The following is a 24,273-nucleotide window of genomic DNA, read 5'->3' on the forward strand; positions in this document are numbered from 1 at the left end:
ACACAGCATAAGAAAAAAAAAAAAACTTCAACCACTACCAAATCAGGACGAACATAAAAACGATAGCTGGCTGACTTCCATCTACACAGACGTTTTATTTCCTCAACGCCCATCCCTAACAGGTCTGCTTCCATAACTGCCCCAATTCTAAATGAATGCGTCCCAATTTCCGACGCCTGCAAACCCAAGTGACGCAAACGTTACTTAAACACAGATTGAAATTCGAACACGGTTGTCGCTGTAGGAAAAAAGTGAAACCTGCACACCTAACCCCTATATATGCATGTAGAAGGTGAACAGGACAATACTCCGATACGAGCAACTCAGAATTAATCAGCCATTCCCCTTTTCCCAACTGATCTGTCTTGGACTTGCAAACAGAAAGTTCAACCACATCCTCCGCAAGAAAACCCCCTGAACGTGTCCTACTAGGAGCCACCAACTCACTTATCCTCAAAGCTGCAAAGAAAGCTATTGAAAAAAACGCCCGAAATAAACAACATTCGTAGTCACTAGCGCAAACTAAAGATAACGCCTCCAAAATCTTACCTAGCAACGCATAAGAGACCGGGCGCCCCCTGTCCCTAGCCACATGTTCCTTAGCCCAGCCTTTTAAAGCTTGCCTGACAATAAAATGTTTAGTCACATCTGTAAAACCCCATAACTTCAACATGAAAGCTATCCCAGACATGGCTTTTAGCGCCCCAGCCGCCAAAATACCCCTACTACACAGCCCCACTAAAAAAAATCCAGTGTAATACACACATGCACGTCATCGATCCCGGGAAACACAGAATCAGCCACATGGAGCCACTCATGCCAGGACTTACTATGACTCGTCCACGTGCCCAGTGCCCCCGAGCTCTGGATGAAAGATTGAAGCTGTTCTCAACCACTTTCCATAAGTATCCGGGGCAAGGCGCCCCCACTTCTTCTGCTTCTGGATGCAGAGTTCTGGAAAGATGAAGCTGTGAACCGGACAATGCATCAGCCAAAACATACGAAACCCCGGGAACATGCTTGGCCATACTCCCAAATCCTCTTTCATAGATTTAGTCACCCTGATGAAATGATCAGGCCGCGAAGCTGCCTTCGTGGCCAACGACAAGTGTCTAGAAAAAATCCTACCTATTGGAATTACGCTAGTAGCAAAGACTAATAAACCCATCAAGGACAGTAACATAAAAGCAGACTCTATGTCAAACGTAGCCAAAAAGGCTCCGCACCTGCTTGTCCAACTAAAACAACCGCTTCATCGAACAAAGTGTCGGACACAGCAGCCTCCGCTTTGGAAATACCATCATTGACTGACTCTCTTGTCAGAGGAGACTGATGCTGAATCATCCGAAATTTCTCTGAATCTTTTTTGGCAATCAAGCCAAGTGGAGATACCCTAAGACTAGGCAATGGAGGGTCCACAAAGGGACCAGTCATACTCCCTAAAGTGACCTCCTTCTCTGTTTTTTCAACTGCAAGCACAACATTCTCTTTAACTGATTTTAAATTGTCCAACAATACCAACAAAGTAGACTGAACATGAGGAATATAAAAACCATCCCTAAAACCGTCACTGAGGAACTCTGCTTCCCGCCGCTTGGGGTACTGATCTAACCACACCTGCATCGCATGTACGCTCAGCGGGGGTTCTCTGTCTGGCCGGGGAACCCAGGTTTTGCAGGTTGTTTATTTCTGTGGAAGCTGGGCCACTGCGTTCATGACGGAATTTGCATGAAGCAAAGAACCGGCAATGCCCCTCATTGAATAACCAACATGCTCTGTTCGGTAGCTGCGCCGCTCCTCTGGGAGATTGTCCCAATGAAGCGGAAGCGCCAGGAAAGGGGCGCGCCGGTTTCTGGGCTAAAATCTATTGTAACCAGATGTCGTTCACCTTCGATGACCAGCCTACGCTTGGCGACAATGCCAACCGATGCCTGCATTCTTCATCATAGCGCCACCACGCCGCACCACTGTGCAGCTTGTTGGCACTGAATATCATGTCTAGATAAACAAAAAGCCTGTCAAATAACAAGAGAAACCACCGCAAAACACTGTAACCAATTGGTGAAAGTCTTAGCGAATTTTGGCTTTTCTCCGCACCGCGCTCAAATGTTCCCTTTTTATCAACCGTCACCATCTCCATCGAGAGTAAAGACCATATATCCACAAAATCATTTTTCCATATTTTTCTCTTATTTCTTGGGAGACTACCCCCACCCCGGAGGAAGTAACTTAACTATTCCCCATACGGTTCAAAACAGAACGCAAAACTGACACCAAATCACTATTATTCTCCTGTGTGGAAGAAACATTAGCGGACCAGGCCGAGAGGCATGTGGACTCACCCACATCAGGCGTACCATCAATGACCAGGGGTGCCTCAATTGGTGGAGACATAACCGGAACCACAGCAAGCTGATCTACTATTGCCATTGTGCCAGGCTGACTCTGGGGTGACGGGTCACCCGCTTGGTGAGATCTTCTATCGACCTGTCGACGATCTCTGTCTCTGCGACGACAACGCCAACCCTTATCGGAAGGAGAAGACGAAGTCGATAAAAACAGCGTCCCGGAACCAGAAAGGCTTCTACTCCGCGAAGGCGAAACTCTGCTGTAACAACGGCGACGCCCATGGTCCCTCCGGCGGTACCGCTTGCGTCTACTCCTCTTCTCCTTATGCCCATGCGGTCTCCGCGAACCGGTAGAGGAAGCAAAAAACAGAACGAGCACAGAATTGCGTGCAACATCCCTAGCAATCGCACCTTTGGACTCCACCAAAGGCGTACTTAAAAGAACGGGAACTGCCCTAGATGGGGCCATACTATACTCATCACCCTGCGAATTCTCATTAGGCCTGAACTGCCGTGTATTACACCCAGCGTTCCCACCACCACTCACCACTGCTGACAGGACCTATAGAGGCTTGTATACGCTGCACACAGCGGAGGGAGGTATTGACACCCCGGCAGGTAGCTGTGCTCTGCCCATGCTCCCCGCCCGCTCCAGCCCTCTGCTCCTCGTGGGTGCTGAGCCTGAGACCTCCATCGCTCCATGACAGATGAGCCCCGATGTCGCACACTTCCGGCCGACGCCACAGAAGGAGTGCCATTCAAGCTGGCGGCCCGCAACCCTGCCAGACAGGGAGGCAGCAAACCAGTCATTACCGCTGACGGGGGTTGGGGGATACACAGTCCAGGGCTCCCCTCTGCCTGCTTCCGCCAGACTGCACTGCTCTACTGACGGGTTGACTGGGACTCAGACGTGCAGGAAGCCGCGTACGCCTAGAAGGCCTACCGCTGGATGTTGCAGCACCTGCTCCCACCGTCTCATCCTCCCTCCGATGACAGCGTGCCAGCATGCCTTCCAACCACGAGGGGTCATCCTTCTCCAGCCATTCCAGTACCTGACGCTCCAGCAGGCAGAGGGTAAGAGACTGAACATATGCTAATTCTATGTATATAATCTAACTGCTTCCATCCTTTCCTAAACCCCCTTGACCAATAGTGCCTCAAGCCCTTTTCCCGCTCAACTAACTCCTCCTTTCTCCTACCCTGCAGTCCTAGGCCGTTTCAGTAACCCCTTCAGTGCCCATAAGGAATCATAGGAGGCACTGCTATCTGTAACCATATTATTTACAGGGAGAAGAGGCAGTACTATCTGAGAGACAGCCTACATCAGTGACAGGGAACAACACTGAAGAGAAAGCAGTGCTAAAGCAGCGCTGTGTCCTCTTCTTTCTCAGGATAGGTGGGGGTTCCAGAGGTCATAAAGTGATGGTATACCCTGATAGCGATTTGCTATCACTTTAGTAGGTGGGAATACCCCTTTAAACTTGTTGCCATCCCTAAATATTACTGAGGAGCCACAAGCAGAGGGTTGGTATTAGAGTTTACGAATTTATATTTCTGCCTCCATTGTCTTAAATCAGGAAAATATTGTTCGTAATCAGAAATGTTCAGAATTAGAGAACTGTAGAGGTGACTTTTCCATGTTTCGAATTTGGTAGACGTACGTATTCCACGCGATAGACTAAAGTCTTCACATCCTCCCCTCCCCCTCTCACAATAGCTTCCATTAAAACAATCTGCAATGGTGTCCAGTTGCCACGTTCGGCCCTTATAGATTTTACAGAACTCTGACTGTAATGATTAAACCGACTTTCTACATGTGCATCACTAAACCTTCCTCCACATGTACCAACCAGTGAGCTTTTTGGAAACAAATAAATCAAAACTCAGCTGAGGCGACTTTACATAAAGTGACAGCTGTTTATTTAAATTACCGCAGCCTCCATGTAATTTCATTTCTATTTGACAGACATCTGTTCCATTATTGCAGCAGAAATAAATTCACATATTGTCTGCCATACTGCGCTAACAGGGACAGGGCGATGCCAGTTGCAGCAGCAGCAGTTGTGCCGGGCGGTGGATATATTTAGTGACGGCTCTATGATGAAATCCGTTATGTGACATTATGAAGTGGCGAGGCGGCAGATGAACACGGCTCAACCGGTTCTCATGTCTCCTCATTAATACACAGGACGCACGCCTTATACCGCCGCTACCTGTGAGAGCATCTGAGCGGTGTAGACGTGCACATTATAACACAGGTGACCTCTTACCATGTTACCTAAATCTGCTACAATTCCATGCTCTGCAATCCTCCCCAATCTGAGGGGCCAGTAACACTGCTCATCCTGAGCTCTCTGCCTCATTCATTATTTTAATATAATTCAAAATCTACTGTAAAACGTACAAAGGCAGAACAGTAGAGACCGAGCTCTGTATGCAGATTTATAGATTGTAAGCTCTTGTGATCAGCGTCCTCACTCCTCTTCTCCTCATAGATTGTAAGCTCTTGTGATCAGCGTCCTCGTTCCTCCTCTATTTCCTCTTAGATTGTAAGCTCTTGTGATCAGCGTCCTCACCCGTCTATTTCCTCATAGATTGTAAGCTCTTGTGATCAGCGTCCTCACTCCTCCTCTATTTCCTCATAGATTGTAAGCTCTTGTGATCAGTGTCCTCACCCGTCTATTTCCTCTTAGATTGTAAGCTCTTGTGATCAGTGTCCTCACTCCTCTTCTCCTCATAGATTGTAAGCTCTTGTGATCAGTGTCCTCACTCCTCTATTTCCTCATAGATTGTAAGCTCTTGTGATCAGCGTCCTCATTCCTCTTCTCCTTTATTTTATCATAGATTGTAAGCTCTTGTGATCAGTGCCCTCAGTCCTACTCTATTTTCTTTATGGGGGCACTATGTATGTGGGACACTGTCTACAGGGGGCTCAATAGGGGGCACTATCTACAGGTGGCTCAATGAGGGGCACTATCTACAGGGAGCACCGTGTGTGTGTGTGTGTGTGTGTGTGTGTGTGTGTGTGTGTGTGTGTGTGTGTGTGTGTGTGTGTGACACAGAGGTGCTATTACAGTATAATCGGGAACACAGTGTTTGGTGCTATAACAAATCAGGGACATTGTATGGTACTATTATAATTAGAGGTGCAGTGTATGGCACTATTATATTTAGGAGCGTCGTGTGTGGCACCATGAGAATTTTATCTTCATTTATAGGTGCAGAAATGTTTGAAAAATGAGAAGCTGAAGACATCTGAGTGGCAAACTGCAGAAATGGGCTGTGGCTTGGAGAAGTCATAATATTTGTCTGGACCAGATAGAGAAGAAAAGAGAAAAAGAACAACTAGAATCTGAGAAGACATCACCTGTGAGTCACTTAATGTAAATATTTATTCTGCCTCTAATAAGTACTGTAGTCACTGTATGATCTGCAGCGAGATGATGGGTGGTATGATTTTTTTTGTGAAACAACAACTCCCAGCATATTCTTACCATTGTTCAGGCCATGCTGGGAGCTGTAGTTTTACGCCGTACAAACCACTACGGCAGGGGTTGCACTAAATTGAGCTGTATTTGTGCTGTTTATTTGTATGTACCGATCTTTGTTCTGGTACTGTATTTATGTGCTGAGCTTTGTTCTGGGGCTATATATATGTACTGAGCTTTGTTCTGGTACCGTATAAATGTACTGAGCTGGGTCCTGGTGATGTATTTATGTACTGAGCTTTGTTCTGGTGCTGTATATATGTACTTAGCTTGGTTCCGGTGCTGTATATATGTACTGAGCTTAGGTCTGGTGCTGTATATATGTGCTGAGCTTTGTTCTGGTGCTGTATATATGTACTGAACTTTGTTCTGGTGCTGTATATGTGTACTGAACTTTGTTTTGGTGCTGTATATATGTACTAAGCTTTGTTCTGGTGCTGTATATATGTACTGAGCTTGGTTCTGGTGTTGTATTTATATACTGAGCTTGGTTCTTGTGCTGTATATATGTAATGAGCTTTGCTCTGGAGCTATAATTATATAGGATATATAAAGATGGAATTGTTTTAAATTAATTCTATATTTAGTTGTAACCTGTCAGGTAGTTTTAACCCCTTGAACCGCCACCATGCGGTAATACATGACCTGACAATAATTCTAAACATTCCCCTGTGTGTTTTTTTCAGATGTAGCAAAATCTATAAAATCTAGTTTTAAAACGGTGCACACTATATGCTAATTACTCATTAAAGGGTCATGGGGCGATGAACTGCGCATGCCAGAGTAGTATAAGGCATTGGCGCATATGCAAGAGTTGGAGGAGGCTGCTAGTGATGTGGAAGAGCCAGCGGGATGTCAATCAAGATCTGGGGGCGTCAATTTTTAACCTCAGGCAGCAGAAAAGCTAGAATCGGCCCTGGGTACATGATAATGACACGGACACTTGGGGTACAGGATAATAACACACTGACACTTGGGGTACCGGATAATGATACACTGACACTTGGGGTACAGGATAATGACACTTAAACTTGGGGTAAAGGATAATGACACTGACACTTGGGGTACAGGATAATGATCCACTGACACTTGTGGTACAGGATAATGACACTGGCACTTGGGGTACAGGATAATGATACACTGACACTTGGGGTACAGGATAATACACTGACACTTGGGGTACAGGATAATGACACACTGACACTTGGGGTACAGGATAATGATCCACTGACACTTGTGGTACAGGATAATGACACTGGCACTTGGGGTACAGGATAATGATACACTGACAGTTGGGGTACAGGATAATACACTGACACTTGGGGTACAGGATAATGACACACTGACACTTGGGGTACAGGATAATGATACACTGACACTTGGGGTACAGGATAATACACTGACACTTGGGGTACAGGATAATGACACACTGACACTTGGGGTACAGGATAATGACACACTGACACTTGGGGTACAGGATAATAACACACTGACACTTGGGGTACACTGATACTTTTGTCCCAGAAATGTTCTCCTCTACTCTATAACTTGCTGTCTCGCAGCAGATTAAGTATTTTTGTTACTTTTCAGTCTCTTGAGTTCCGTGTGACGCGCTCCGTTCTTCTTGTGTTAGAACATATAAAATATTAGTAATAAAGAAAACAGATCAATGGGTTACAATTCGCCGGCACGAGGTGATGTAACTGGGATCATCCATCTTTCTCTGCTGACCACGTACTTAACAAATCTCCACAACTCTATGAAAGTTACAGAAGACGCCATCAATTCTGCTGTTTTCCTTCTTAGCCCTTAATATACAGCAAGTCAGGGGATTCAGCGAGACGCGCCGCCGGCACAGAACCCCGCAAAGCCATTACAAAAAATATAAAGTCCTTAAAGAACAAAGTAAGCGGCTGATAGGAAGTGACGGGCCATTTATCAGGTTTTCTGATTGAGCAATAACAACTAAAAACGCTTCTCAATATAAAAACAAAAAGCGGAACAGGAATAAAAAGTGGCCGAGTTTTGACTCATTACTGATTCTGGATCCGACCCACCGGGCCCCTCAGGTCATTGACATTCCCGACCTCGTGTTTTCTGAATCTGGAAGAAAAATTACACTGAAAAAAATGACTGAACCATTTTTTCTTTCAAATTCCTCTAATCCGGATTCATAAAGTTTTGGATTGGGGCCAAAGAGTCTGAATTAACAAATGTTTATCGAAAAGTATAGAAATGCGTAAGGATGGAGAACCAAGAAGATCAAGAGCCCAAGACCCAATGTTAGGTCGGGTTCACACCAGCCCATTACAGTAGTATTGCTGCACCCAAGATACGGCCACAAATCCCGGCCCAATCACGGCTCCGATTGGCCAAACTAACCGCGTCATATTGTAGGTCCCTACGATGCTGTTAGATGAGGTCATCAGACGCGGCGGGGTCAGGACGTAATTTGTGAATTCAGAAATGTTACTGCGTTACCCTGGTGTGAACCCGGCCGTAGGGGAATTTCCTGATTGGTTTTCTCCTTCTCCAACAATTTTGTACTGGAAACAAGTTCCAGTTTATCAGATTGTCTAGATTATTGGATGTCAGATTAAGGCCTAATTCACACGAGTGTATTTCACGTCCGTGTTACGCGCGAAAAAACAACGTCGCACAGACCTATGCAATTCAATGGGGACATTCCGTGTTTTTCCTGCGGCGTGTGTCTGCTGCGTTAAATTTACTGCATGTCCTGTACTTGTGCGTTTTTTGCGCATCAACGCACCCATTGAAGTCAATGGGTGTGTGAAAATCACGGACAGCACACGGACGCACATCCGTGATTCACGCAACAGTTGCTTAAGAAATGATGGGAAAAAGAAAAACACCTCCTTCAGTTGATTTTGCTGATGTAAAAAACGCATTGGCGCGCCGTACACGGATGTCACACGGAACTGCAACGCAGGAAAAACGTTGCGTTTTTTTTACGTGCGCAAAACGGACACGTTCGTGTGAATAAGGCCTAAAGGAATTTCACTTTACTTCTTGAAAGTTTTCCCAGGACAGTTCAAGGTCAATGACTGTTTTGTATGAATATTTTCTGATCGTAAGAACAGTGAGCACTTGGCGGTGGGTGGGGGTGACATGCCGGAGACCCCGGGACAGTTGCCTTCTTGCCGATGCTTTAATGCAGCCCTGTATATAATCGTCATACAGCAAACTAAAATATGGGAATAACTTTTTTCTTCTTGACAACCGATCCTCAGATCCAATTTATAAAATAATAAAAGTTTGACACTGTTTTGTGCCCGAGGCGGAGCCTGAGGAGGCGGAGCATGACACAAAGTGTTGTTTGAATGACTTGGTCAATCACCGCCCCCTCAGGTCTAGCAAACAATTAACATAAAACAACAAGTTTTGCCTAGAGCGCTCCTTTATTTATTTCTGTTACTTATATAGCGCCAACATGTTCTGCTGTACGGAGGTTCACCCTTACTTGTCCCCATTGGGGCTCACAATCTAAATTCCCTATTGATAAGTTTTTGGGGTTTGGGAGGAAACCCACAAACTCAATGCAGATATTGTCATTGGTTGGAATTGAACCCAGGACCCCAGCGCTAACCGCGGAGCCACCATACTGCCCTTTAACCCCTTCCCACCCTGTGCCGTTATAGTTCGCAGTCATGATGTAGTCATGGTGGAGGCACAGGAGCTGTTCCTGTCCGATTACTTGCAGGTGCTGGTTTTTAGGCTGGGTTCACACGTGGCGGAATTTCACTTAAATTCCGCTGCGGACACTCCGCAGCGTTAATCCGCAGCGGAGCCGTTTGTCCATTGACTTACACTTTAATTTAGCAGTGTTCGTTTAGACGAGGCGTAAAATTCCGCTGCGGAGCATAGGCTGCGGAGCGGAATTTGGTGTCCGCAGCATGCTCTGTCTGTTGCGGAGCAGTGGCGGACTCATGGCGGAATTTCTCCATTGACTTCAATGGAGATTCTAATTTCCGCAATGAAGTCCGCAGCTGTCATGCACATGTTATGTGTGCTGCGGATGCGTCTTGCTTTTTTAACTTGACATTTCTTCATTCTGGCTGGACCTATGTATTTCTAGGTCTACAGCCAGACTGAGGAAGTCAATGGGGCTCCCGTAATGACGGGAGCGTTGCTAGGAGACGTCTGTAAATAGTCACTGTCCAGGGTGCTGAAAGAGTTAAGTGATCGGCAGTAACTGTTTCTGCACCCTGGACAGTGACTACCGATCCCAATATACATCTATCTGTAAAAAAAAATGAAGTTCATACTTACCGAGAACTCCCTGCTTCTGTCTCCAGTCCGGCCTCCCAGGATGACGTTTCAGTCTAAGTGACGGCTGCAGCCAATCACAGGCTAATAACAGGCTGCAGCGGTCACATGGACTGCCGCGTCATCCAGGGAGATCGGCCTGGATGCCGAAGGAGGGACGCGTCACCAAGACAACGGGCGGTAAGTATGAATTTCTTTGACTTTCACAAGGGAAAGTGCTGTCCCTTCTCTCTATCCTGCACTGATAGGGAGAAGGGAAGCACTTTTCCCGCAGTCCGCAGCAGCTAGTCCGCATCAATTTACTGCACATTTTGTGCAGATCCGCAGCAGAATCTGCAACGCAGATTCTGTGCGGGTTTGATGCGGACAGTTGCGGAGGAAATCCGCCACGTGTGGTCATGCCCTTAATATACACCCGATACCTCCCTGTAATGACCTGGATCAGAGGTAACTCGGCTCCCGACCGTTCAATTCATTAGCTGCCGCTTGTTGGAGATCCATGGCCCCTCCATTCTGCTGATCGCCGGGATCACCACTGATCTGATATTGAATAATAAAATGCAGAAATCTCTTTTAGATAAATTTGGGATATGCTGAATAGAATTCCCCTTAAGCTCATTGTGAGTTTCCCGAGGTGCAATGTGAAGTCATGTGAGATTCTGGAGCTTCCAAATTGACATTTCCCTTTAAGATTCACAAGTCTAAAAAATGTTAATAGTTTCATGGAATTGTAAATAGAAATGTAGCGGTTTTCTGATACGTTATAACAACAGCGTCAATTAATTCTTATTCGTTAACGCTGCAGTAACATCGCTCTGGGACTGGTCAGGATAATGAATAAATGACTCCTCACTATTAGGCCCTGTTCACACAGAGTTTATTTGCAGGTGGAAAAATCTAAAGGAATTTTGAAGCAGTTTTTGACCTGCCAGCAGAGCATTTGCCGCGTCTTTCACGGCGTTTTTCGCTGCATTTTTCAACCGCGGCCATTAAGCGCCGCAGGCAAAAAACACGATCTCTGCCTCCCATTCATGTCAATGGGGTTCAGAGACGGAACCGCCTGAAGAAAGGACACGTCGCTTCTTTTTTTTTTGCGAGCGTTTTTTACCACTCACGGGAAAAAAGCCTCCCATTAAAATCAACGGGAGGCGCTTTCAGGCGTTTTTTGGCGCTGTTTCCACGCCAAAAATTAGGTTAAAAAAAACTAGTGTTCATGACGTGCGCCAAATTTATTATGTGATTCAGACACTTTTTTCGCTGTCGATACAATTTTGAAAGGGGCGTGGCTAATAATAGCAAAATGTGCCCGATTTATAAACACCTTGCGCCATTTTTATTGCTCAATATACTGGTGTAAAGCAGGGAAGCCACGAGGAGGAGTGAGGATAAAAAAAGAGTGTAAGGCTTTATTCAGACGAACGTAAAATACGCGCGTGCAACGCGCGTGATTTTCACGCGCGTTGCCTGGACCTATATTAGTCTATGGGGCCGTGCAGACATGTGCGTGGTTTTTGCGCAGCGTTGCTCTGTTGCCAAAAAGGCACGACATGTCCGTTGATTCAGCGTTTTCAACGCATCACGCACCCATTGAAGTCAATGGGTGCGTGAAAACAACGCAGGGCACACGGAAGCACCTCCGTACGCACAGCGTTTTTCACGCAACACTTGTTAAGTCTATGTAAATGAGTTGAGCAGACTAGACAAAACAACTACACACCAGGACGTGGCTTTTCACTTTCGGTGCACATGCGCACAGTTTAAACTGACATCTGCAGCAATAGTAGTTTTTTTACCTGTAAAACCACCCAAAAACAACAAACACGCGCCAAAGTGTGAGGTAACGTGAAATCTTGATGCGAACATGTGCTCACAGCAAGCAGGTGTAGGAGAAGGTGTCTTTTTGTAGGCTGCCCTCTCCATTACTCCACCCTCCGTTGTTTTGACGCGCGTAAAAAACGCATGCCATACGCGCGTTAAATACGCTATCACGCTGCCCAAACGGATGCCACACGCAACTCCAACGCAACCGAAACGGCGCGTTTTTCACGCGCGCAGAAACGCAACGTTCGTGTGAATCCAGCCTAAAAATGTGTTTACCAAGTTTATCGTACGATGTCCTCCTCTCTGATACATTTGGAGCAGTTTCTTCCTGTTTAGTAAAGTTTTAACCTAAGTTTAGGAGTGTTAATAAATCTTCTACATTATGTTTTATGTCTGTGATCCGCAACCTGTGACTCTCCAGCTGTTACGAAGTGGCAACTCCCAGCATGCCAGGATATGCTGAGAGTTAGGGCATGACCACACGTGGCGGATTTCCTCCGCAACTGTCCGCATCAATGCCGCACAGAATCTGCGTTGCAGATTCTGCTGCGGATCTGCACAAAATGTGCAGTAAATTGATGCGGACTAGCTGCTGCGGACTGCGGGAAAAGTACTTCCCTTCTCCCTATCAGTGCAGGATAGAGAGAAGGGACAGCACTTTCCCTTGTGAAAGTCAAAGAATTTCATACTTACCGGCCGTTGTCTTGGTGACGCGTCCCTCCTTCGGCATCCAGCCCGACCTCCCTGGATGACGCGGCAGTCCATGTGACCGCTGCAGCCTGTTATTAGCCTGTTATTGGCCTGTGATTGGCTGCAGCCGTCACTTAGACTGAAACGTCATCCTGGGAGGCCGGACTGGAGACAGAAGCAGGGAGTTCTCGGTAAGTATGAACTTCTATTTTTTTACAGGTTGCTGTATATTGGGATCGGTAGTCACTGTCCAGGGGGCAGAAACAGTTACTGCCGATCGCTTAACTCTTTCAGCACCCTGGACAGTGACTATTTACTGACGTCTCCTAGCAACGCTCACGTCGTTACGGGAGCCCCATTGACTTCCTCAGTCTGGCTGTAGACCTAGAAATACATAGGTCCAGCCAGAATGAAAAAATGTCAAGTTAAAAAAGCAAGACGCATCCGCAGCACACATAACATGTGCATGACAGCTGCGGACTTCATTGCGGAACTTAGAATCTCCATTGAAGTCAATGGAGAAATTCCGCCATGAGTCCGCCACTGCTCCGCAACAGACAGAGCATGCTGCGGACACCAAATTCCGCTCCGCAGCCTATGCTCCGCAGCGGAATTTTACGCATCGTCTAAACGAACACTGCTAAATTAAAGTGTAAGTCAATGGACAAACGGCTCCGCTGCGGATTAACGCTGCGGAGTGTCCGCAGCGGAATTTAAGTGAAATTCCGCCACGTGTGAACCCAGCCTTACAGTTTTGCAACAGCTGTAGAGCCACAGGATGGAGACCACTGGCAAAAATATGATAATTGTAGGTTATCAGAGGTGTAGAGCGTAACATAATAGAAATAGCAGCCTGTGGCTACATTGACCACCACATACAGCGCCTTTACGTCCGGACGTGGCGGATTTGTGCAGATTTTTGGTGCGGATTCTGCATCCACATTCCGCAACAGATTATAATCCGCAACAAATTATAATACTTTACATATAAATGTGGTTTCCACAGACAAAAAAAATGTGTGCAGAATTTAAGCATACTGTGGATTGGCGTTGATTTCCGCCATGGATTTCAAAACGAAAATCCACAGGAATTCTACAACCTAAGGCCGGATTCAAACGCGCACAAAAGGTCCGTGTGTCATCAGCATATGGTGCGCCGCTGCGTGATTTTCGCGCAGCCGGCATCATGATAATACTCTGGTTTCATGTTTACGTGGTGCTTTTCTGTTTCAATTCATACTTTTTTCTACTGTAGCGCGAATCACGTGCGTCACCTGGAAGTGCTTCCTTGTGCCGTGCGCGATTTGCACGCACCCATTGACTTCAATGGGTGCGTGCAGCACGCAACACGGGCAAATATAGGACATGTCATGAGTTTCACGCAGCGCATATACGCTGCTTGAAATTCACTGGCAGTCTGAACGGCCCCATTAACTAACATACCTGTAGGTAGCACGGACGTATTATACGTTTGTGTGAATAAGCCCTAATCGACAGCATAGCCCACATCCAAATCCGCTGCAAGGTCAACATAATACATTAATGACACATCCCCCATCTCCAGAGCCCTCGTAGATTGTCATCATGGAGACGGCTCATCGTCCTGTAGACATTATCCGGGGAGCCTCATCATGATCCTGACCGGCTGAAAGAGCGAAGAGAAGGGGGTGCCATCATTTATGCAAAAAGCGTGTCAAATGTAAGCCCTACAGGAGCAGCAGACACCTACTATCTAAATGTCTCTTTAATGTGCGTAACATATAATTATACAAATATTCATTCCAATGTGTCAGATTTCCTACCCCGATGAGTTGTTACCTCTTGTGTGTGATTTCCAGGGGTGCGAGGTAAGAACTGTTGTTGCAATGGTGCAAAGACTCTTTTAGATCTCGCTCTGATTTTCCTTTTCACGGATATCTTGTATATCTTACAATGTATTTCTAGAGAATTGCAAGGTAAATGTGCACAATAGACATAATATCTTAGTCATACTTCAAAATGCACAATAAAGAATAGAATTCTTTCTGCCTGCAGCCACCACTAGGGGGAGCATTGCAGTTTACTGCATACAGTACATGAATAGATTGATCTCACTAATAACACAGTATACAGTCAGCTCCTCAGCTCCCCCTAGTGGTGACTGCAGGCAGACAGAATGTTAGCAGTTAACTATCTATGCAGGTGGATTTGGAGCTCTGTATCAGCCCTGACCCCTATATAGATATATTAGGAAATAAATCAACATAAATTGTGGACCTAAAAATAACATTTACTGTAGTTAAAAGGTGGAGATTCTGGGAATGCATTGCATATGGGATTGAATAATTTAGGATTTGTGCATTGCAATATAAATTCCCCTTTGATATTTAGAAGTTTATAGACAGGAATACCAAGACCTACAGTAATTCTAAAAGTGATTGCCGCACATCCAGACCCGGGCGCGCCTATTGTAGAATCGCAACAGAAGATTCACCTCTTAATAGGGAGTAATGCTCACAGTAAAATATATTATTCCTGGACATCTCTGGCTCATTGTGGCCCCCGGGTCAGTGTAAATAATGTCTATAGAAGATCATTACACTCCTGGACATCTCCGGGTCATTGTGGCCCCCGGGTCAGTATAAATAATGTCTATAGAAGATCGTTATACTCCTGGACATCTCCGGCTCATTGTGGCCCCCGGGTCAGTGTAAATAATGTCTATAGAAGAACGTTACATTCCTGGACATCTCTGGCTCGTTGTGGCCCCCGGGTCATTGTAAATAATGTCTATAGAAGATCGTTACATTCCTGGACATCTCTGGCTCGTTGTGGCCCCCGGGTCATTGTAAATAATGTCTATAGAAGAACGTTACATTCCTGGACATCTCCGGGTCATTGTGGCTCCCGGGTCAGTGTAAATAATGTCTATAGAAGATTGTTACATTCCTGGACATCTCTGGCTCGTTGTGGCCCCCGGGTCAGTGTAAATAATGTCTATAGAAGATTGTTACATTCCTGGACATCTCTGGCTCGTTGTGGCTCCCGGGTCAGTGTAAATAATGTCTATAGAACATCGTTACATTCCTGGACATCTCTGGCTCGTTGTGGCCCCCGGGTCATTGTAAATAATGTCTATAGAACATCGTTACATTCCTGGACATCTCTGGCTCGTTGTGGCCCCCGGGTCATTGTAAATAATGTCTATAGAACATCGTTACATTCCTGGACATCTCCGGGTCATTGTGGCCCCCGGGTCATTGTAAATAATGTCTATAGAAGAACGTTACATTCCTGGACATCTCTGGCTCATTGTGGCCCCCGGTCACTGATATCATTTTTAGCCTCCTCCTCCTCCTCCGATGACGGTCAGAACTCATTGTAATTGAGACATCTGATCCGACTTCAGCATTTCTTATTTCGGGGCTCCACAAACTTTAAGAAGTGTTAAACCAGAAGACGCTCGCGTGTTTTCATCAGTCTTTGCTGTTCGCTTCTTCAGTCAATTACTCAACTGATCAATTATTTTCCCGGAGAATAAAGTCTCAGCTTAAATGCCACCGAGTAAATCTGTTAACTTCTTGCCGGAAGACATTACTCAGCTCGGAGACCTCCCGGTGGCTCCAACACTTATTTGCAATGATTTTTGTGAAGCAGGAGGAGCAGGATGAGCTTTGCTATAGGTTAGTCCAGGTTTGCAGATCGGTTGCTTTGTATGAAATTGTAGGACAAGTCACAGCATAAACGGTGAGATGAATATATCGCAATTACCCGCAGTTATTATCGCTGCATTTGTGGCTGCGACGTCAGATCTCCTGGCTTCGATTTTTAAGGATCCTGAGCTTCCCGCACCAGTTGTGTCCCGGCTTGTTTATGCAGCTTTTGAAGCCAAAACGTATTGAGGATCATGAAGGCAGATAAAGATTCTACGGCTCCTCTGTTTCGAATCTACTCCTGGATTTGGCTTCAAAAACTGCTTAAAAAAATCGAATCAAAGCCTAAAGATGTACAGCAGCCTAAAAAGTCTCCGATTTGTTTCTGTGAATAATATCAGTAATTTGGATACGACTGATGTGTGAGAATGGTACAAAACGGTCTCCTGCTCGGATTGGAACAATTTATTTTTACAAGGATCATCAATGTGGAAGAGGAGCTCCACAGCAAAACTGCTTGGAGCGGGCTCACCCGCTGAGCCCACTCTGTATGCAGCGGGTGTCAGCTGTGGTTTACAGCTGACACCCGGGTATAACAGCCAGGAATAGCGATCACGCGGTTCCTGGCTGTTTAACCCATTAGATGCTGCAATCAAGCACAATCGCAGCATCTAAGAGGTTACAAACATGGGGATGCCCCCCTCTGACAGCTCATTGGCCCCCCTTGCAAAGCGATCGGGGGGGCCCAACGGCCTTGTGAAGGCCCCCAAGACTGCCTGTCTTCATGTCCTGTTAAGTCGTGTCTCCGGCAGGACCCCATAAAAATTACAACATACTGCAATACATCTTACGATCACTGGTTCAAGTCCCATAGAGGGACTAATAAAATGTGTAAAAAAAATGTTAAATAAAGTTTTTAGTATTGTAAAAAAAACAAAACGAAAATATTAAAGTAAAAAAAAAAACCTTTCCAATTTTTCCTCTGAAGTAATGTAAAAAAATAAAGAAAACAAGAAAATTGGTATCGCTGTATTCGTAAAAGTCCAAACTATTACACTACAGTATTATATAATGCGCACGGTGAATGCTGTAAAAATAAAAAAATATAATGCGCCAGAAATGCTGTATTTTGGTCAGTTCATACCCCACAAAAAAATGCATAAAAAGTGCTCAAAAATTCTCATGTAGCCGAAAATGGTACCAATAGAATCTACAGCTCCCCCGGCAAAAAATAAGTCCTCATCCCGCTCAATCGCCAGAAAAAGAAAAAAACACAAATTTTATTTATAACAATTAGTTTCTTCCTTGTAAAAGTAGTAAAACATAAAAAAATGGATATAAGTTTGGTATCGTCGTAATCGTATTGACCGGTAGAATGAAGTTCACATGTTATTTTTACCGTTTAGTGAAAACCGTAAAAACAAAAAGCCCCCAAAAGATTGAGGAATCTGACCCCCATACACACCTTAGCATACATATGAAATAAAAAATATTGCTCAAGCCAATGAAATTCATCTTCAAAGTCAAAAATGTTCATTGCCGTCATTTCAGGATTTTACCATTAACGACTTAGCGCCGTTCTTTTCACGCATCACGCATCCCTCCATAGACTCTCAACTATGGGGGATGGGTGACATCGTGTCCCGCAGCGCTGAGCACGGATGCACCTCGGACGTGAAAACGGCAGTTTTTCACGTCCGAGATGCGCAGCGCTTGTGTGAATCAGGCCTTACTCTGTGTAGACGTTGCCGTTTATCGTATCCAGGACCCCAGCGCTGAAAGGTAGCAATGCTAACCGCCCCGGGCCGCCCACACTATTGACTCAGCATGCCGCTTGTCTCCTCCATCCTTCATTATTACTCTTACGGTATGTTCATAGGGCTTATTTTCGTTTGTTAAAACGGCACGTAAAAAAACGCCCCAAAAGCGGCCGGAAAAAACGCATCAAAAATGCTTGATGCATAAAAAATGGCTGAGAATCAGAGGCTGTTTTCCCTTGAAACTCCGTATTTTACGGTTGTTTTTAATTTGCTCCAAGGTTATGTTCAAACGCAGTGTTTTCAGGTATTTTTCGGGGCGTTAACGCCTCGAAAAACGCCTGAACAAAACAGAAGCTGAGCACCTCCAAACATCTGCATATTGATTTCAATGGGAAAAACTGTGTTTCAGACAGGGCGTTATTTTACGCGGCCGTTTGAAGTAACAAACAGCTCCAAAAACGGCCGTATAAAAAAGCATCAAAAACGCTTGATACATAAAAAACCTCTGAAAATCCCAGGATGTTTTCCCTTGAACAGCTCCGTATTCTACAGCCGTTTTTACTTTAGCGTGTGAATAGAGCCTGAAGATAAGGACGTGGAATAGTCGCATCTAGGATTCCCATATGCGACTGTGGGACGGTGAAATGTACAGCGTGCTCCCTGTGATGTCTGTGCTGAGTTCCGGCGTCCCCGCGCTGGATAATTACTCACATCACTTTTGCTTTTTTGCCTCATTACTGCCTATATATTCCTGCAATTAGCCGCTTCTCTGCAGTTATTTTTAGTATATATATATTTGGATTCAATTAGATCCGTCACCGTTTTCTAGCTCACACTAGTTTTTTGCAGGTAGAAAATTCTGCCTCAAAATTCCGTTTGGAATTTTGAGTCAGATTTTCCTCTGCCTGCACGCCGTTTGCCGCGTTTTTCGCGACGTTTTTCACTGCGTTTTTCGCTCACGCCCATTGAGTGCTTTCTCTGCCTCCCATTGATGTCATTGGGAGGTCAGAGGCGTAAAAGCCCAAAGATAGGGCATGTCGCTTCTTTTTACTGCAAGCGTTTCAATGGGAGGCATTTTCGGCTGTTTTTTGGCGCGTTTTCCCGCGTCAAAAATCGTGTAAAAAAACTTTGTGTGAACAGGGCCTAACACAATCTGAATATTATGTTTTGAGATGGTTCGTACTTTAGATTTAACAGGTCATACAGTAGTTCGGAAATATACGGAGAATGGCCCCCATTACTGACGTCAATGAATCGTGATCACCCTAATAAGTGGTTAGGCATCATGCACACGACCTTAGTTTTCATCTGTAAATACAGATCAGGTCATTACGGATAAAATTTCATTCATTTCTATCGGCCACTGACACCCTTCTGTATATTTACGGATGGGTTTTCGGGCAGTAGAAATGATCTGCAAAATATAGAACATGTCCTATTCTTGTCCACAATTGTGCCACGGACTCGCCCATAGATGTCTATAGACGCTTCTGCAATTGCGGATGGCTATGGATGTGCATCCGTATTTGCTGACAGTAAAAATCCTTACGGTGGTGTGCATGAGGCCTTAGCCTAAAATTCAAGGTCCCACCTTAAAAAGCCTCAAAACATGACTTACCGGGTCATTAACCAAACCAAAGAGAACCAGCGCTGTCCCCATAACCCAAGTCAAGGCTCTAGTTGTCCAGTTTAGAAAATCCATTTTCATATTATCTATATAGGTGGGTCCTCTGTTCAGGGTCCTCATCTCTTGTGGAGAGCGGTTACATAGAGCGTCTCTCTCTCTGGAGGACCCGTCCTGTCCTGTATTACATAGACAACCTATTGATATGAATGGAGACTGTGTAATGCTTCATTTCTCCTGCGGTGGCGCTGCAGGGAAACTGAACACTTACTGCCAGGTTTTCCCACAGATTACAGCTGATTGTCACAGCGTGGGGTGTGCACCCACTGGGCCGTACCGTGTAGCAGAGTAGCAGCTGGCCAACAAGGTACAAAACAATGTCTATAGGTCGGAATGGGTACCTGAGGCCATGTAGACAGTAGCGGAGGCACGACTTGACTTTCACAGCTGGTAGCACCATGGGTACAGCGGAAGACACGACTTGACTGTATCAGCAGGTGGGACCGTGGGTGCAGCGGAAGGCACGACTTGACTTTCACCTGTAGATACGAAAGCACGGGATACAGGGTACAGGCAGCAGGAACGGGTAACACTGGGAACTGGAAAACACTGGGAGACCATTTGCAAGACAAACCTAGGTATACAACAATGCTCAGGCAAGGAACCAGTGGGCAGAGCCCCTTTTTATAGTCCAGCAGCCATTTGGGCTAATAATTGATGGATGACAGCTGGACGCGTACTTGCCCTTTAAGGCCGTGCACACGCGGGCGAGCTCGGCCTGCGGGAATCAGTACGAGGACTCCCTGGAGGGAGCAGACGCCGTGAAGAGATATGTCCATGGCCGGGGCCGTCAGGAGGTACACTACCGTTCAAAAGTTTAGGGTCACTTAGAAATTTCCTTATTTTTGCAAGAAAAGCACAGTTTTTTTTCAATGAAGATAACATGAAATGAATCAGAAATCCACTCTATACATTGTTAATGTGGTAAATGACTATTCTAGCTGCAAACGTCTGGTTTTTAATGCAATATCTACATAGGTGTATAGAGCCCCATTTCCAGCAACCATCACTCCAGTGTTCTAATGGTACATTGTGTTTGCTAACTGTGTTAGAAGGCTAATGGATGATTAGAAAACACTTGAAAACCCTTGTGCAATTATGTTAGCACCGCTGTAAACAGTTTTGCTGTTTAGAGGAGCTATAAAACTGACCTTCCTTTGAGCTAGTTGAGAATCTGGAGCATTACATTTGTGGGTTAGATTAAACTCTCCAAATGACTAGAAAAAGAGAGCTTTCATGTGAAACCCGACAGTCTATTCTTGTTCTTAGAAATGAAGGCTATTCCATGCGAGAAATTGCCAAGAAACTGAAGATTTCCTACAACGGTGTGTACTACTCCCTTCAGAGGACAGCACACACAGGCTCTAACCAGAGTAGAAAGAGAAGTGGGAGGCCCCGCTGCACAACTGAGCAACAAGACAAGTACATTAGAGTCTCTAGTTTGATAAATAGACGCCTCACAGGTCCTCAACTGGCAGCTTCATTAAATAGTACCCGCAAACCGCCAGTGTCAACGTCTACAGTGAAGAGGCGACTTCGGGATGCTGGCATTCAGGACAGAGTGGCAAAGAAAAAACCATATCTGAGACTGGCTAATAAAAGGAAAAGATTAATATGGGCAAAAGCTCAGACATTGGACAGAGGAAGATTGGAAAAAAGTGTTCTGCACAGACGAATGGAAGTTTGAGGTGTTTGGATCACACAGAAGAACATTTGTGAGACGCAGAACAACTGAAAAGATGCTGGAAGAGTGCCTGACGCCATCTGTCAAGCATGGTGGAGGTCATGTGATGGTCTGGGGTTGCTTTGGTGCTGGAAAAGTGGGAGATTTGTACAAGGTAAAAGGGATTTTGAATAAGGAAGGCTATCACTCCATTTTGCAACGCCATGCCATACCCTGTGGACAGCGCTTGATTGGAGCCAATTTCATCCTACAACAGGACAATGACCCAAAGCACCTCCAAATGATGCAAGAACTATTCAGGGAAGAAGCAGGCAGCTGGTATTCTATCTGTAATGGAGTGGCCAGCGCAGTCACCAGATCTCAACCCCATAGAGCTGTTGTGGGAGCAGCTTGACCGTATGGTACGCAAGAAGTGCCCATCAAGCCAATCCAACTTGTGGGAGGGGCTTCTGGAAGCATGGGGTGAAATTTCTACCGATGACCTCAGCAAATTAACCGCTAGAATGCCAAAGGTCTGCAATGCTGGAATTGCTGCAAATGGAGCGACGAAAGCAAAGTCTGAAGGAGAAAATTATTATTTCTAACCTTGTCAATGTCTGGACTATATTTTCTAGTCATTTTGCAACTCATTTGATAAATATAAGTGTGAGTTTTCATGGAAAACACAAAATTGTCTGGGTGACCCCAAACTTTTGAACGGTAGTGTAAGTCTGAACGACGAGCCACGGCCATAGACGTAACACTGATCACTGGAGGTCCCAGCAGGAGGAGACATTGTGATCAGTTTATTGTCGAGGGATCCATCTAACAAGAAGAGATTGTTTAATCTTAAAAACCCCTTGGGGTTGTCTGACTTAAATTCACAGGGTTTCCACCTATAGGTGGCGCTACCGTCTGGAGAAGAGTTATTTTACCTACTGTTTCCATAAAGCATTGCTTTAAAGTCTCCCTACCTTTTGATGGAGTAATGTTACCTTTAGTGTTACACTCTCGTTGCTTCAATATCCAAGATATCTACGCTGCAGCATGAGGACATCAAGAAAAAGGTCTTGACCGGCCACCGTTATCCTCAGCATTCTTATACTGTAACCTCTTGGTCCCTTATTAGCTAAGATGAATACTAGTGAGGATGTTCAAGGTCAATCCGCTCCACTCAAGATGCTGTATTCTCGAGCTGTCATTGGCTAAGAGCAGAAGAAAGGTACTAGGTTCCCAACTTGGGGTACATGCTCCTTAGTGGGTAAATGTCTTGTCTCTATGGGGAAGCCACATTGTGCTAATGGTGCTTGTAATATGCAGCACAGTGTATGATCACAGTCCTGGGAGCACTTCGGTTGTGTTATACTCATCTCTATCACTCTTCAGTTCCTTTTCTAGGTACCAGAATTTGTCCGGGATTCATTCAAATTCACAAAAATGAAGAGATTGCACATACAATGGTTTGATGTACAGAAATCTAAAATGGCTGTGGACGGAGCCTTTATTTATAGGTTCACTTAACACACATTAACCAATCAGATGATGCCACATATACAAATACGTACATTCAAAAATACTTCCATATAAGGTAATGACTTTCTTCCTTGAATCCTTTCAAACACGTCTGGTATTCATTATGTTGGAATGCCACATGACGTCATCTTTACCCTACCCAAATGATAGGGAATATATTGGTTTTAGGAGAAGATTAAAACATTTCTAATACATATCTAATACATATCTAATACATATCTAATACATATCTAATACATGTCGAATACATGTCTAATACATGTCTAATACATATCTAATACATATCTAATACATATCTAATACATGTCTAATACATATCTAATACATATCTAATACATATCTAATACATATCTAATAAATATCTAATACATATCTAATGCATATCTAATACATATCTAATACATATCTAATACATATCTAATAAATATCTAATACATATCTAATACATTTCTAATACATATCTAATACATATCTAATACATATCTAATACATATCTAATACATTTCTAATACATGTCTAATACATATCTAATACATATCTAATACATATCTAATACATGTCTAATACATATCTAATACATATCTAATACATATCTAATACATATCTAATACATATCTAATACATTTCTAATACATGTCTAATACATATCTAATACATATCTAATACATATCTAATACATATCTAATACATGTCTAATACATATCTAATACATTTCTAATACATATCTAATACATGTCTAATACAGATCTAATACATATCTAATACATGTCTAATACATATCTAATACATGTCTAATACATATCTAATACATATCTAATACATATCTAATACATATCTAATGCATATCTAATACATATCTAATACATGTCTAATACATATCTAATACATATCTAATACATATCTAATACATATCTAATGCATATCTAATACATGTCTAATGCATGTCTAATGCATGTCTAATACATGTCTAATACATATCTAATACATGTCTAATACATTTCTAATACATATCTAATAAATATCTAATACATATCTAATACATTTCTAATACATATCTAATACATATCTAATACATATCTAATACATATCTAATACATGTCGAATACATGTCGAATACATGTCTAATACATATCTAATACATATCTAATACATATCTAATACATGTCTAATACATATCTAATGCATATCTAATGCATATCTAATACATGTCTAATACATGTCTAATACATATCTAATACATATCTAATACATATCTAATACATATCTAATACATATCTAATACATATCTAATACATTTATAATACATATCTAATACATATCTAATGCATATCTAATACATTTCTAATACATATCTAATGCATATCTAA

Source organism: Rhinoderma darwinii, chromosome 8 (genome assembly GCF_050947455.1).
Source record: "Rhinoderma darwinii isolate aRhiDar2 chromosome 8, aRhiDar2.hap1, whole genome shotgun sequence".
In the NCBI taxonomy this organism is placed as follows: Eukaryota; Metazoa; Chordata; class Amphibia; order Anura; family Rhinodermatidae; genus Rhinoderma; species Rhinoderma darwinii.